This window comes from Rana temporaria, chromosome 6, assembly GCF_905171775.1.
Source record: "Rana temporaria chromosome 6, aRanTem1.1, whole genome shotgun sequence".
Taxonomy (NCBI): domain Eukaryota; kingdom Metazoa; phylum Chordata; class Amphibia; order Anura; family Ranidae; genus Rana; species Rana temporaria.
This window is the reverse complement of record NC_053494.1, coordinates 135,569,044-135,585,906: the sequence shown is the minus strand read 5'-3', so window position 1 is coordinate 135,585,906 and position 16,863 is coordinate 135,569,044. Positions and strand designations below refer to the sequence as shown.

At 40.4% G+C, this 16,863-nt stretch overlaps 1 long non-coding RNA gene across 1 annotated transcript; it reads left to right on the top strand.

The window, feature by feature from the left end:
* Window positions 1–2,762: 2,762 nt before the first annotated feature.
* LOC120942679 lies at window positions 2,763–8,003 on the top strand. Its single transcript, XR_005750237.1, has 3 exons — window positions 2,763–2,909; window positions 7,572–7,751; window positions 7,853–8,003. It is a non-coding gene; the product is annotated as an uncharacterized LOC120942679 (long non-coding RNA).
* The last annotated feature ends 8,860 nt before the right edge of the window (window positions 8,004–16,863 follow it).

Here is a 16,863-nt window from a genome sequence, read left to right as displayed (position 1 = left end):
GTGCGAGCTGGGTGCCTGTAAAAACAGGGTACCCCCCCCCCCCATAATTTTGTACACATCATCATTGGTGTTTGTACTTTAATTTTAAAATAAATCCACCCATTTTTTTTACCTACACTATGTGGAGCATTTTTACAAATTTGGGAGCATGAAATTGTCCAAAATGTCTTGGCATGCTCAAGCCTTAAAGGAAGAGTTCCCTTCACTGGAATCAAGGGGAACTAAGAACTGGAACTAAGGACCAAGACCAACCCCTGAAAAACAATCCCACACCATAATTCCCCCTCCACCAAATTATTTGGACCAGTGCACAAAGCAAGGTCCATAAAGATATGTATGAGCGAGTTTGGGGTGGAGGAACTTCACTAGCCTGCACCTCAACCCCATTTGGGACGAATTCCCAGTGGACACTGTGAGCCAGGCCTTCTCTCCAACATCAGTGTCTGACCTCACAAATGTGCTTCTGGGACAATAGTCAAACATTCCCATAGACACACTCCTAAACCTTGTGGACAGCCTTCCCAGAAGAGTTGAAGCTGTTATAGCTGCAAAGGGTGAGCCAACTCAATATTGAACCCTGTGGACTAAGACTGGGATGGTAATATAGTGTGTGTGTATGTATGTGTATATATATGTATGTATATATATATATATATATATATACAGTATATGGAACATGGTGTGTTCAATAAAAACATGGTAACATTTAATTCTTTGTGTGTTATTAGTTTAAGCAGACTGTGATTGTCTATTGTTGTGACTTAGAAGATCAGATCACATTTTATGACCAATTTGTGCAGAAATACATATCATTCCAAAAGGGTTCACATACTTTTTGTGGCAACTGTATGACAACTCAGAGCCTCTGTTCTGACATACACAGCAAAATGTAGACTTGGTTCTTGTCTAGACTTTACAATACGCAAGCTTTTATTTCACTGTCCACTCACCAGCCCCTATTTGCAGGGCTGTTTTTATACTTCACACTGTCTAGAACAGGGGTCTCCAAACTGTAGCCTTTATCCGGCCCTTGGGGCACTATTCCTCCAACTGATATGAGGCACTATTCCTTCCAATGACACCAAGGGGGCACTATTTCTTCTACTGATATTACTCCTCCTACTGACCACCAAACCTGAGACCATATTTATTCTCACTGGTGCTGGGCCCGGGACATTTTCTGCCCCCACTGGCCACAATTCGGCCCTCCTAAAGTCTGAAGGACAATAAACTGACCCTTTGTTTAAAAAGTTTGGAGACCCCTGGTCTAGAACAATGAGGCCTGCATCTATTTTATCAAATGCAACAATGAGCTATTACCGTAGTACAATGCCACCTGATTTACTTTCATAGCTGCTTTTTACTGAACACACCAACAAACAATAGATAGAAGAAATTGTTTTATGTTTCCTGAACTATAGTCTCGTAACTTCTCTCAACATCCTCTGCACTTACTCTTTCTACAGTTAATTTTCTGAACCCAGGCAAATATGCTCAGAGGGTGACCAGAATAATGAAAATAAAATAACACATATATTTTCACAGTTTTTATGTTTCAAAGCTTTGTGATGACCGACTAACTCTTCTGCCCTAGGCACTGGCCCATAAATACGGCCCTGGCTATATTTTCTGAGACTAGAAGGGCACTGAAGTGCCCTTATGTTCCATCAGTGATATGTCATGCATTTTAACCTGGGGTTGATTCATTTTTTTCACATCCATCTACCTATTGCTGTCCAGTGCAGAAATTACCCCTTATCTTGTTGGTCAGTGAAGGTGTGCCCCCTTAAAGTGGATGTAAACCCAATTCAATAAATTTGAGCTGGGCACATATATCTGCAGTATTTTGGTATCTCTCTTTAAAGAGCCAAGTCCTGTAGCTCTCTCTCTCCTGAACAGTTCCTCTGTTTATCAGCCTGATAACTCTTGACAAATTCTCGGACACATCAGATAAAAGCAGCCTGACATTTCTGTCTGCGGAGGATGCTATAAATAGATTAGCATGGAGCTGGCCCTGTTACAAAGTACCTCTAAGAGTCTCTGCCTATAATAAGGTGTATCCTTTCCTCCAATCAGCAATTTTAGCTATCTTGGCTGTATGCCCAGACATCACACTCTGTGTCAAACAAGAAGAGAAAATTTCTTAACACGATCTGAACTTTTCTAAACAGTATATAGTACATCAGTACATCTCAGTGTATCATCTGAGGCTGTTCACTTCACTGGGTGTATGGAGGGTTTATATCCACTTTAAGGTTAACTCTATTCAACACTAATATTTGTCTGTGCGATTGTTGGCAATGTAAGTCACATTATGTATTAGTTTATCTTGTGGGAACTGTCAATAGCTATTCCTTTAACTCGGCATGTCAAGATGAGCAGATCACTGTCCTGTAACTAGGCAGAACAGGGAAATGCCTTGTTTACATCTCCCCGTTCTGCCATTCCGTGAGACGATCGCGGGCACCCGGTGGACATCAAGGACATCGGCAGGGGTGTGCATGCCCGCACCGTGGCAAATTCGAAGGGATGTACAGGTATGTGCCTTTGTGCAGCCATACCATTCTGCCGACGTGTATATATATATGCGGCGGTCGGCAAGTGGTTAAAGCTGAGCAATGGAAAACAATTAAAAATCCTTCCTTGCAGAAGGGTGCCACCCACACTGCATTGATTAACTGCTCGTTTATCCCTGGGGGACTATGAAAGGTACTTTTACTTACCTTGTCCTTTACTCCCACAGGTTTCACTGCACTGCTAGTCCAGTCCATGCAGTTTCTTCTCTCCTGTACTCTTCAGTAGGTCAAGGTCCCCTGACAACATCATCACGATAATTGCATCATAACTGAGGATTTTGAGGGACGGTCCACTGTCAGAATGGAAGAAAGCACCATTGCCAGAGGGATCAGGTAGGAAGAGGGGTTTTTTTCTGGTCTAAACAAGCAGTAAACCCTTTCAGTCTGGTTGCAGAACCCAATTCAAGTAAGGACTTGTTAGTTTTCCTGAGTTCAGTTTTAAATTTGTGGCCATTGTCATGTCCCTTAACTTGGTGGTCAGGGGAAAAGAAGCACCCAATTAAAAGGGTGGACATTAATTTAGTGCCTCTGTATATTAGTTATTAGTAAAGGAATACCACTTCTATTGGAGGTCAAATGAGTTAACCCTTACATGAGTGAAGTGCCTCTTTAGACTGGTGGTCAGAATACTAACAGTTAAATATAAAACTGGTGGTTTGTTCATGACCATGAAGTGTCGTGTTCAGGGCTCGCTTGTTGTCGCCTAGCATCAGCTGAAAGCAGACAAGGCAAACACGAGTAGTCTGTAAAGGAACTGGCTCCCTTTTGACTATTAAATTGACTATTAAGCAAGTAAGCTTTCACAACCTCTGTGCTAGAGAGTTGGTGACTCACTCTTTTGGATGGAATGGTCTGAGTATTTAAGTACATGAAAAGGAGAGTCTTTTGGATTGTAATCCATATATTCAAGCACATTTAAAGTGACAGTCCCCTTGGATTGGAAATTGTTGGAGGTCTGTGTAAAGTTAACAGTTTACCACTTAAGATCTAAATCCTGTAATATGCAAGATTTGCTGTTCTATATCTTAGACAGCAACTACATCTGGTTAGTGGTGCGACTTTCTGTTTTTGGTGGAGGCGGCACTGAGTGTAATCATTACTTTGGGTGGAGGACCATCTTGGACACAATTTTTTTATTCTTATTTACCTTTTGATGTTTTCTTAATGAACATGAATGCATATTTTCTTAGTGCTGCAGTTCTTTTATGTTACATGAAAAAAGGGGGGATAATTGCGCTAAACCAAATAATAAAAATATATCAAACAAATCAATTTAGGCATCTGCCCAAGTGCATGTGCTATATATATATAATAACACTCTAATGTACAAACAATAGTGTAAGTCACACAGAGTCAGGAGGCCCAAAACCACCTAACCCTGCGTGGAGAAGTATGTGGGACTCCCAGTGGTAAATGCCAAAGGTTACTGCTACCATAAGCATCACAGCACCGCGGCCACAGTCATACTAGTGAACCAAACCACTGAAGTGATAAATAAAGTCCTTAAAGTCCAAAGTAAATCACAATAAAGTGATAAGTCCAAAGGTATTCCAATGGCAGGAAAGACACCCGTGTATAGCAATGAGGGGGATGGCATACACACGTCACTCATCCCCCTCATTGCTATACACGAGTGGCTTTGTTCCTGGATACGTCCGGCCGGCGTTACAGGCCAATGCTGTTTTTTATCAACCTAAATGTGAGTTGTATATATGTTACATTTTGGTTTAAAATAAATCACCCATATTTTATGCTATGTGGAGCTCTGTTTTTGTTTTTTATACCCACCGTTGAGCCTGGTATGGTTCTAGTTCCAGTGGAGGAATCACTACTGATCTAAAGCCTTATGGTTGAGAGATGGTTGATTGATTTCTGGTAAGCAGCCGCATGATTGGTGGTGGATTCACGTCTGGTGTCTAATAACATCATCTCTGCAGTTCACACGGGTGTCTTTCCTGCCATTGGAATACCTTTGGACTTATCACTTTATTTTGATTTACTTTGGACTTTACGGACTTTATTTATCACTTCAGTGGTTTGGTTCACTAGTATGACTGTGGCCGCGGTGCTGTGATGCTTATGGTAGCAGTAACCTTTGGCATTTACCACTGGGAGTCCCACATACTTCTCCACGCAGGGTTAGGTGGTTTTGGGCCTCCTGACTCTGTGTGACTTACACTATTGTTTGTACATTAGAGTGTTATTATATATATATATAGCACATGCACTTGGGCAGATGCCTAAATTGATTTGTTTGATATATTTTTATTATTTGGTTTAGCGCAATTATCCCCCCTTTTTTTCCTTTCACAATTTTGTTTATACACAATTTAATTGCTGCTTATTAATCCGACTTTTGACTTTACCTTAGCGCAGTTGTTTCCAAATTCTTTTATGTTACATACAACTGGAATTTGTTACACATCTCTGAGGCATAGCAGAGGCTATACAGCATGGTTTCAGTGCCCCTAGCTCAGCTGAGTTACATTGATGCCAGAATTATGCAAGCCTTGTTGGGCAAAAGATTAATCTGCTTGATGATGACCACAGACAAACAGTGTAATGCACCCCACTAACAGGATGTACACAGAGCACATGACACCTACCTCTCTCCCATCAACCATATTAGCAAAATAACTGAGATATTATGCTAACAAGTGTAATATTGTTACCAGACTGCCATGCTGCTGTGCAGTCAGGGGCAATAAATACATGCTGCCAGATTGGTGCCAATAGGTTTTATTTGCAAACTGGGTAACACAAGCTGCAACTAACACACAGAGCTAAATAAAATAACTTCTATGGAATCCAGTGACTCCCCCTTTATCATTTGTTTATGTCTGAAGCTTCGGTCGGACAACCAAAGCTGCAAGGCCACTGCAATGTCATCGGTATAGCTAACGCATATTGCTTTGGGAATGCTTTGTTGCTTTGTCATGTATTTTGCCATAGCTGACTGTTTAAACTAACAAGGTGTAGTATACATTGCTGTTTGCAAGGACTGCTTAACTCGGAAAATTGCATCATTTTACAAAGACACTGCTGCTTACATTTTCCAGGGCAGTAACCTAGTTTCTTTTTTTTATAAAAACAAAGGGTAGTAGAAAAGGCCATCATGAAAGGTGCCCGATTTCTTTGTTGCGTCCCGTTGTTTGGTTTATATTCTGGAGAATGCAGCAGGAGGTGCTAGAACACTTAATGATGGGCAAGCACATTCAAAACTCCCAGGTAGACAGAAACAGTTGAGTATCCTAGCAGGGTTGTTGGAGCATTTAAGACATGTAGGCAGTCACAAGGGTCACTGGGTTTTAAAACAAGGTTTTTCATTCCAACAGCTAAATCAGTCAGAGCCAGATCGACAGATATCCACCAAAGGGAAGATGCCCACTCTAGAAAGCTGCTACCAGCCTGACAATACAAGGATTGATTCCAATGAACATTACTTCAATAATGTGTCTGGCTGAAAAAGACATGATACCCAACAGCTTCCTGTCTGCTTAATAATAATTTCCCATTTACAAATAATCATTCTGCGAGAATATTAAGATGATAATAAAAGGATTAATGAAGAATACATTTGTGACAGTCAGTTAAAATTAATAGTAGTACTCATAAACATTTAATATGTATTTTTATGGGTATTAAAACCAACCAATTAAAACATTATTGTGGCTGACTTCTGCATGGAGAATTTGGCTTGTTCTGCTTTGGTCCCATAAAATAAAAAATAAAAAATTAAAAGAAGAATAAATGTGAATCTCTGTTTCTATTATTTTTATTTTTAGTTGGGGTTGTATTTAACAAACTGGCACACATGGGCCAGTCCCTGGGCTGGCAGGGTTAGGGGGGAGCTATTAAAGCTACAGACTTTTATAACTTTTGCTTTTATTGGGTGTCTAATATTATTGCTTTTCTCATTTCTGTCCTCCCATAAACAGGGGATGCTGAAGACTCCTTATTAATGCAGGAGAAATGAAACAGTCTTCCCTTTCTCTTATTTATTAGCCTGTATGGTTAAAAAAATAAAAATGTTCTGTATATAAAGCACATTACATTCTGCCTCCAATAATGAATTATGTTATTAGTCGTTACTAAATGAATCACGTGACACCAGTGGGTGGGCATTTCAAATGGGCAGCATGATGTCTAAATACAGCAGTGTTTTTAGCATTGGATAGACGACTTAGGAAAACGACGTAAAAAATCAAATTTCGTCGCGGGAACAACGGCCATACTTAACATTGGCTGCGCCTCATAGAAGCAGGGGTAACTATACGCCGGGAAAACCCTTACGTAAACGGCGTAAAGTGACTGCGTCGGGCCCACGTACGTTCGTCAATTGGCATATCTCGCTGATTTACATATTCTCGCCGTAAATCAGCGAGAACGCCCCCAGCGGCCATTTTAAAATTGCAGTTAAGATCCGACGGTGTAACACAGTTACACCTGTCGGATCTTAGGCATATCTATGCGTAACTGATTCTATGAATCAGTCGCATAGATACGACCGACGCAACTCTGAGATACGACGGTGTATCAGGAGATACACCGTCGTATCTCTATGTGAATCTGGCCCATTATTTGTTTTTGCTAGGAAATGACTTAGAACCCCCAAACATTATATATTTTTTTAGTAGAGACCCTAGAGAATAAAATGGCGGTTGTTGCAATATTTTATGTTGCATTGTATTTGCGCAGCAGTCTTCTTAAATGCATTTTTTGGGGAAAAAATTACTTTAATGAATTTAAAAAAAAAATAGCCAGTAAAGTTAGCCCATTTTTTTACGCCGTGAGAATCGTGAGAGAATCGTGATCTTCATTCTAAGCAAAAAAATCGTGATTCTCATTTTGGCCAGAATCGTGCAGCTCTAGGAACAGTCATAAAAAGCAGCTCGATTCAGTTTTTCTGCATGTAATTTATAGATATTCTGCTACACTTTTTTTTTTATCATTATTTTTTTTAATTAATTCACTTTTTTTACACATTTTTTCCAGGAACACTATGCACTCCTTGTGAACACATAGTATATTGGATCATGCTGTGACCACCGTGTTGTGCTCTGGGCGCTGTTCTCTGTCCTTGGAGGGTTCCCAGTCTCAACCCCAAAGGAAGACATCATGCCCGTCACTCCCGCTTTCCTCGGCAGATACTGAACTTGGCCTTGAGGCTGTGCAGTAAGTTTCACAATTTGTCCCCACCTTGTTGGGACATAGTCTCCTTGTCCCCCCTTATTCTAAGGGCATTATCATTAACCCTTGTCCATTTTCCTTTCCAGTTTATTACTTCATAACACTCCTGATGAATGACTGTAATGCCAGAAAACGTGTTGAGTGCCACTAGATGCCAACAGTTACTTGTTTCTATTATATATGTTCTTTAATCAATTTAATTTTATCATGTACATATACCATGTCTATTTCCTATCTGTATTGTCTTGTGACTACCTATCTATTTTATACAAAATATCTGATATGAATTCTAGATTGTAATAAATTAATCATGTACTGTAACTTAATTTCTATGCTATTATTCTTACCTGACATGCCAGTACCTCATTTAAAGTCCCACTAACTCTTACTTCCTACAAGTCTAAGCAAATGTTCAAGAGCCCAAAACATTTTAATAATAAAATTGCTTCATGGCAAAAACCATACAAAATATCCAACATGTTTCTAAGGTCAGATAAACCCCCTTTCTGCCACACAGGTTTGAGGTCTTCTATGACCCCAAATTATCACTGGTTACTACATCCTTCTCCAAAGTCCCATAATTTTAATGTGAGGCCTGATGAAGACAGAGTTTGTATGAAGCCCCAAAATGCATTGGCAGTTTTTATGTTGCTTGCTGTGAATTAATTATATCATGAAAAGATCACTAGTAGTATGATCACCTTGAGCCAAAGCAGAAATGTGACAACCATAGCTGTGTTGCAAGAGTTGTTTCCTCCCTCTAAAAACATTCCTAAAAAAATCTATGGAGAATCCACTAGGGAACTTGTAAAGCCATAACACTGGTGTCACAGGCTTTCTAACCAATTTTGCTGTGAATTAATTTTATTAAAATATCACTAGGAGTATAATCACCTTGTGCAAAGGTAAAACTGTGACAACCATGGCTGTGTTGCAGCAGCCAATGTATATTACCAAATAAATTATATGGCAAATCCACTAGGGTAATAGACAAGGAGTGCAATCAGCGCAAAAATTGTGTATATATGATCAAAACTAGTGCAAAAAAAGGGGGTAAAGAAAACCCCCAAAAAGTGAAAATATTGAATAAGAGATATATAGAAATATCTAAATATCAAATAATAATAATGTGAAAAAAACTTAACAGTTATAAATTCACTGGAATGCTAGTTATCCACCAGAACGGACATTCACAAAATCCAAAAAACAGTATAAAATATAGAAAAAACAGTGCAGCGCAAACCAATAACATTAAAGTGAAGACAGGGTTAAAGTTAGTCCCAAAATAAAGAAAAGATCCAACGATCAAATCCTGTAGGAATCTTCACCATGTGAGAAATAAGACACCAAAATCTCAAACGTGTCCCTCCACCAGTGCAGATGGGTACTCTCACCTTAGCACAAGACCACTGTGTTACCAGATGGTCGCATAAGCCTAAATGAACCAAGAAGCAGGGGATGTCTCCAATCCTTATGCAAACAGCCACAGCCACAGTATATGGACAGGAACATGCAGGGAAAAGAATGACAAACTAAGAGCCTCCGCTGGATTCAATCTCTTTAATTCAATGAAAAAGTGTGCGGGCTACTCATATTTTAGCCGATAAAAACAAGCGTACAATCAATACAGGACTTCACAGAGTTCAAAGGATGCAGCACCAAGCGATGTGTGTTAAGCTCCTGACCCCCGGACGCGTTGCGTGAAAACACTTCTTCAGCAGGGCGGAGCTATCAACGTCGTGAATTAGATGTTAAATACACTGCCGTCGTTACAGCGACCAATCTCCAAATCGACGTGATCAAGCGGCGCGGCACGTCCCGCGTCACACGTTATGAATGGAAAGCTTTATTGTTCTCAACCAAAATGACAAAAAAAAACGACGACTTAGCGCTATCGCCATCTTGTGGCCAAAAAGGATAATACCAAATAATAATAGCGCATATATTGTCATAAACAAAAGGAAAAAAGGTTTGAATAGAAATAATATAATATATACGTCGCTCTGTGGCACCCTAAGAACTCTGCTAACATATAATGCAAAAATAACTTTAATTGGACATAATAAAAAATATATATATATATATATATATATATATATATATGTATATACAGAGATAGAACATAGACAAGGGCAATTAATGACCAAATGTCGTAGACTAATATGAAAAATGCTTAAAAAAATGAAAAAAAAAAAAAATGAAAAATATTTAAAAAACACATTATTTAGATAAAAATAACGTTGAAACGTCATAAAGATTTTTACCTGATAAAAAAAGATTATAAAAAGGCGGTATAAAAAGAGAGAAAGAAAATCTCCCATTACACCTCTCTAACTCAAGGGCAGCTATACACAGAATATTCTCACTTATTAGAAATAAAACAATTGAGGTCAAAGTCAACATTAAGACCCTCTGGTTTGAGAACCCTGGTCTTATAAATCCAAAAGGACTCTCTCTGACTAATACGCTGGATGTAGTTCCCCCCTCTCCAATGTTTAATCCACTAGGGAACTGATAAAGTTGTATCACAGGCCTTCTAGACAATTTTGTTTACAAAAAATTCCCTAAAGACAGTGGCCCGGATTCAGATACAATTGTGTATCTTTAAGCGGGCGTAGCGTATCTCCTATACGCTACGCCGCCGTAACTTTGAGAGGCGAGTATGGTATTCAGAAAAATTATGCGCCCGAAGTTACAGCGGCGTATCGTATAAGGGCCGGCGTAAGCCCGCCTAATTCAAATATGGAAGATGTGGGCGTGTTTTATGCAAATTAAGTGTGACCCCACGTAAATGAAGTTTCTAACGAACGGCGCATGCGCCGTCCGTGAACGTATCCCAGTGTGCATGCTCCTAATTACGCCGCAAATAGTCAATGCTTTCGACGTGAACGTAACTTACGCAAAGCCCTATTCGCGAACGACTTACGCAAACGACGTAAACTACGCAAAATTCGACGCTGGCCCGACGTCCATACTTAACATATAGCAGGGGTAACTTTACGCCGGAAAAAGCCTTACGTAAACGACGTAAAAAGATGCCCCGGGCGGACGTACGTTTCTGAATCGGCGTATCTACCTAATTTGCATATTCGACGAGGAAGTCTATGGAAGCGCCCCTAACGGTCAGCGTAAATATTGCACCCTAATATACGACGGCGTAGGAGACTTGCGCCGCTCGTATCTAGGCAACATTGAGGCGTATCTGATTCTATGAATCAGGCGCCGAGATGCGACGGCCCGCATTCAGAGTTACGACGGCGTATCTGGAGATACGCCAACGTAACTCCTTTCTTAATCCGGGCCGGTCAACTTTACCAGAAAAACATGCAATCGATAGGACTCTGAAAAGTCTCCCCATCTGGGGCATCAATGTTATTACCAGGCAATGTGGTGTATCTGCAAAATTGCTATTTTTTTTTCCGAAGCATACGTTTAGCACCCTCTAGTGTGCTAAAGTACGTAATATCAGTTTTTTTAGTGTAGGTAAAATGTCGGGTGAGTGATCGAGGGAGGCTGGTATGACTCTGCAGGCAGCATCTCTGGTACCTCCTACTTCTGAAACTTACTGGAAACATCTAGAAGAATGAGAGGGAGGTTAGGAGGTGCTGCCTGGAGTATTTATGAGGGCCCTGACCAAACCTCAAACAGACGGGTTGACAGGGGGCTGGCTCCCTCAAATACTAAGGGTCAGCTCAGCTGGGTGGGCCCTTGAGGGTAACCCCCTAGTCTAGGGGGGTGACCTCATGTCTGGGAGCTCAGTTGGTTTTGGAAGGATCCTCTGAAAACCCAAGGAGGAATCCTGTCCAGTGGCACGGGAGAAGGTGTTAGAACAGCATGAGCCAGTGAGCACATCCAGCAGATCTCCAAGGAGAAGACAGCTAGGTGTCTGGGGAGTGTTACAGTCTAGGAGGACTGAGAGGTAGCCTGAGAGGCCTGGGTGAGAGCAGTCTGAGATGGATGCAAAGTCAGTCTGGGAGGACTGAGGAAGCTTAGACAGGAGAGCTAGAGAAAGGAGCAGCTTCAGCCAGGTGGGCTGGCAGTGCCTAAATAGGTTGTGCCAGGATCAGTAGCCACAAAAGGACAGCTGGGCACTAGGACTTTGCTACACAACCAATGGGCCAGTGGTCCATGCCTGTAAAGGACATTTGCTAAATTATAACTGAGCCCTATTGTCAGATCACCTAACAGTGTGCCTGCTGGTCCTGTGAATGCTGGAGGAGCTGATGAGTGTGTAAATAGACTGTACAGAAGAAGTTGTCCTGAAGAGTTCTGCTAAAGTCAAGTGGGCATCCCATTATACCCTTAACCCCATCCAAGGTAAATACCCCTAATAAAACAAAAAACACAAAGCTGCAAGGACTATTTCTTGACCGAAGAGTATTTTGAAAATGTTGTGTGCAGGATGGGGGATTCCTTATTCACCAGCGGCTCCTGTGGGGGTAGTTCTACATAAGCATGCATTTTTGGCCATACAATGCAGACATCTGATTACATTGTTTTCTAATTTGTATGATTCTGCTTTGAACCAAACTAATCAATCTGCATGTAAATGTTCAGGAATATCAAAAAGTGATGAAGCATTAATTCTCATGATTCGATCAATTCTGCATAGAGACTATATTAAAAAGGTAACTGATCTTGCCCAGCCTCACATCATGCAAAACAAACATAATTTTGGTGGAGCTGCAACATACGTGTTCATAATGCAAAATTGGAGGATACTCTCTGAATGAAACAAGCTAATCTTACATACCGGTAATACAATTTGACTTTGAGTAAATCAATTTACTACAGTTAACTGAAAGCTAATTAAATGTATTAACTCACAATTGCCTTATAGTGTAACCCAAGTTTTTACATTATTGAAATAACACGTGTAATCCTCTTTAAGCAATTTCGTCATTTAAAGTTATTAAAATTTAAAATTCCATTTCAATTCTTTTTGTTTGTTGTACAACAGTTGCAGTTTTTCATCCAGGATTTCATAAAATAATCTTCTCCATGCTCCTGTAATTTGGTATAATTCACAACTGTGATAGATTAAGATCAGTGTGCATATGTAGCCAGGTGCTTGGCTACGAATGAGAGTAAGAGAGACAATGGACAGCAGCTTCTCTCTATACTCTCTCTAAACTATTCATGCTTTACAAAATTGCCTCCAGCCAGCAGATAAGCCAAAAGAATGCAAGAGACCTCTATGCTGGCCACAATGGAAACTGATGTTCAGGAAGGGAGCCATGCTATGGACTTTTATTGACCATTGGACTACAGTTCCCAGAGGGAGACAGTGATAGTTGGAGAAAAAAATATTGATTTATATAAATGTATTCCTCAGGTTGCAGATTGAATAGCTTTCTTTTTGCCGTGAGGGAGACCAAAGCTTGCACATTGCTGTCCAGTATGTCCAGCGGCCTAAACGTGATCTGGAGTTCTACGTTTTGGAGTGCTGGTGGCAAGAGTTACCTAGGTGCAGAGTAGAGAGTGGTTTAATCACTGTGTGTGACCAAATGGCGAGCTGCAATATTGCTTAGACTGGTGACTTGTTGCTGCAGGGATTTATTGACTGCTGCTAGAGAGACTGAGCTTTTTAGAAACTAACAATACAGACTCCTAGTAGCCTTATTTGCTGCATGTGGGTTGACTGGGACTGTACTCATATGCACCAACAGTACAACTGTGCCCCAACACTAGCAGAAGTGTTTGGCCTAAAGACTGCTCCTTTACAGGTACTACACAGAGACCTTTACCTATTTCCTATGAACCTCAGAAATGCTGCACTGATGTTTAGTAAAATGTTGTTGTTGTTTTTGTTGGGTTTTTAAATAATTCATGGGATACACATGGTAAGCACATACAGAGTGAAAAGTAGCCACCAGCAACAAATGCATTTGGACCTCATAAGAAGACATCAAATGAGTTATTCAAACACATTACTACACCATAGCTACCAATATTCAAACTATATTGAAAACTTTGATTTCTGGAAGATTGTGGTTTGTGCAAACCAGTGTAATCCAAAACCAACAAAACAATAAAACAGTCCAAAAGAGAGAAGGGGCAGGGTTGGAGATACTTTGACAAAAAGGAAAATAAAGCAAAAGAGAAGGGGGTAAAGAGAGTAGGTGAAGGGGGGATCGATTCCAATCCAGCTGAGGGCTCCAGCGCTACGCTATGCCATTTATCACTATAGGTTTAAGAGCCACAAATAAGACATCATAGCGTCAGAGTTTGAGGTTCTGTACAATGTTTAGTTTTGCATTTTAGAATATAAAGTCTTCTTCTACTAATGTGCTGCATTCAATTACTGAACTTTAAAGGTGTTTAGGAAACAATGCACATGAAAATAACTCAGTATTCAAATTGCATCAATTTGCATTATATTTCAGCTGAATGCTGGCAACTCAACTATTTACACTAAAGCAAATATTGATAATACATTAATAATTTAACAAAAAGTGAACAAATGTTTTACATTGTTCAGATCAAATTTCTTTTTGGCAACCTGGAGGCAGAGTAGAAATCAATTAACTTTTTACCCGTATGGATCATTATAACAAAGTTCTGTCAAGTCTAGTCCAAGTTTAGACAAGGTCAACACTCAATCATTTCAGATACCTGACACTGATAAACTGGAAAACAAATGGTTTAAGTCATACAGAGTTTAAAAAATTATGATTCCTCAGCACATTTTAACACTCATACTTATTGTATAAAATGAGGCATTTAAACAGATAGGAAAGCATTATTTCCAATTAAATCTCAAAGTGTCATTTTCACCTAGGTGCTTTGCTTTTGTCTTATTCAGTGAGTTCACTGTCTCAAAGATATAGTGTATGCAAATATGATAAATAATTTCAAAGCTTTTAAAGGGGCAAAACTTTTTTTTACTGAATGGCTCTTCTAAAATATCCTAACAATCATCTTCTGTACCTGGGTCCCTTGCTGGCTTAATTCCTAAAGTTGCAAGTATCTTCATTTTCTAAACTGCCCTTTGACTGTGAATTTGAAAATGCAGTAATTTTGTTGCATTGATCCACCTTGAGCCCACTGAACTGTTGATAACATGTGCCTTATCTCATCCTGTGCTCTTTGTACTCTGTACAACTAAATAATGTTGGATACAACGAATTGCCACGTAGGGTGGAGTTTTTGGACACGGGGTGTCACTGTGCGTGAGGATCATGGCCATCTTGTCAGTTTGAAACCATCAGGAACTTTTTCATATGACATGTCTGTTTATATCTACTACTGCGTGAGTGGATAGATGTGGTTTTATTAAATTCAAACAGTTTTGATATACCGTATATACTCGAGTATAAGCCGACCGGAATATAAGCTGAGACACCTAATTTTACCACATACAAATTGATACACTTATTGACTCGAGTATAAGCCTAAGGTGGGAAATGCAGCAGCTACTGGTATGATAAATTTCAAAAAAACTTTTCTCCTTTCTTTGCCATTATTTAGACATCAATGATGGATCACTAATCCTCCCACTGTCACCAATGATTGGACACTATTCCTTTCACTGACACTAATGATAGGTAACTTTTCTTTCCACTGGCACCAAAAATCACTGACAACAACCATGGGATACTATTCCTCCCACTTACACCAATGAAGGGTCACTTTTCTTGTGTGCGTATTTAAACTGCCTAATGTTATTTATGGTAAGCATTCCTTTTATCTAAAGAAAATAATGTACTGTAATTCATGATAAAGCATAGGCATATCATTGTGAATACAGAGATAATAAATCTGCTCCGCCAGATTCTCTTATAAATTACCGGTATTTTGGTTTATTGACAACATTGTTGTCATACCTGAGAGCCGCTCTGATGATCTGGCCATTCCGCGCCTGCGCCAAGGTACTTCACAGCCACAGAAACTGCCAGGTTTGAGTCACGGCTACAACAAAATGGCGGAGACTCCTAAACAATGCAGGGCGCTGTTAGACCTGTAGAGGCGGATTGTCACGGTGTACAGAATATGAGGCGCAGTAACAGAACAAAGCGGCCCCGGAGAACACCCGCACACACTGGTGCGGGCCCCCGGGGAGACAGGAGAACACCCACAAACACCGGAGCGGCCCCCAGAGACACCAGAGAACAGTTAGTGGGGACACTCACTCGAGTATAAGCCAAGGGGGGGGCATTTTCAGCTTAAAAAAAAAGCCTGAAAAACTTGGCTTATACTGAAGTATATACGGTACTACACCATGAAGTGGTTTTGTTTTTACACTATTTAACATGAGGAGTGATACCTAGATTCATGCCTGAGCAGTCCGTGGTGGATTGATATTTAAGCATTTTTAACCACCTATATTCTAGTGGTCCAGTTGTAAGGGTAAGAGGCTTGGCTTACTGTGGTGTTGAATGAACAAATGAAATAGGAGTTTATGAGCTACATAACAAATTATAAATGATCAGCTACAACTTGCTGCCAAGCCACTGCCCCTCTACCCACAAAATATTTCAGGTATTTATTACGTGAATCGTGGGCAATTTGTGAGGACAATCCAGCACAGGCATTTTCAATAGCCATCAGCACGCCCACAGACAGACGAGCTGCAGCCTCTTCAGCTGGGTCTTCCACTGCAGGCTCCACGTCACTTGGCAGTGAGGCTAGGTAGCTGGTAGTATTCCTTCTTAAACAATTATGTAGACTACAGCAGCACAGGACCACATGGTTTATCTTGTAGAGTGCCAGATTAATTGGAGTCAAAAACAGCCTGAAACAACTCGATAGGATGCCAAAGGCATTTTCGACAACCCTTCTGGCTCAAGAGAGCCTGTAATTGAAGAGTCTCTGCTCTGGGGTGAGGTTCCTCATAGGAAACGGCTTCATCAGATGTTCCCCCAGAGCAAAGTCCTCATCTGCCACAAAAACTAAATTGAGGCCCTCAACATTCTCCTCAGCAGGTGGCAAGTTTAAGGTGCCATTCTGGAGCCGCTTGTAGAACTCTGTCAGAACTCAGCATAATCACTCCTCCATCAGAGTTGCGGCCATTCTTCCCAACATCCAGATATAAGAACTTGTAGTTGGCATACACTACAGCTGCAAAAGCCCTTCTAATTAAAATAGTAGGAGCCGG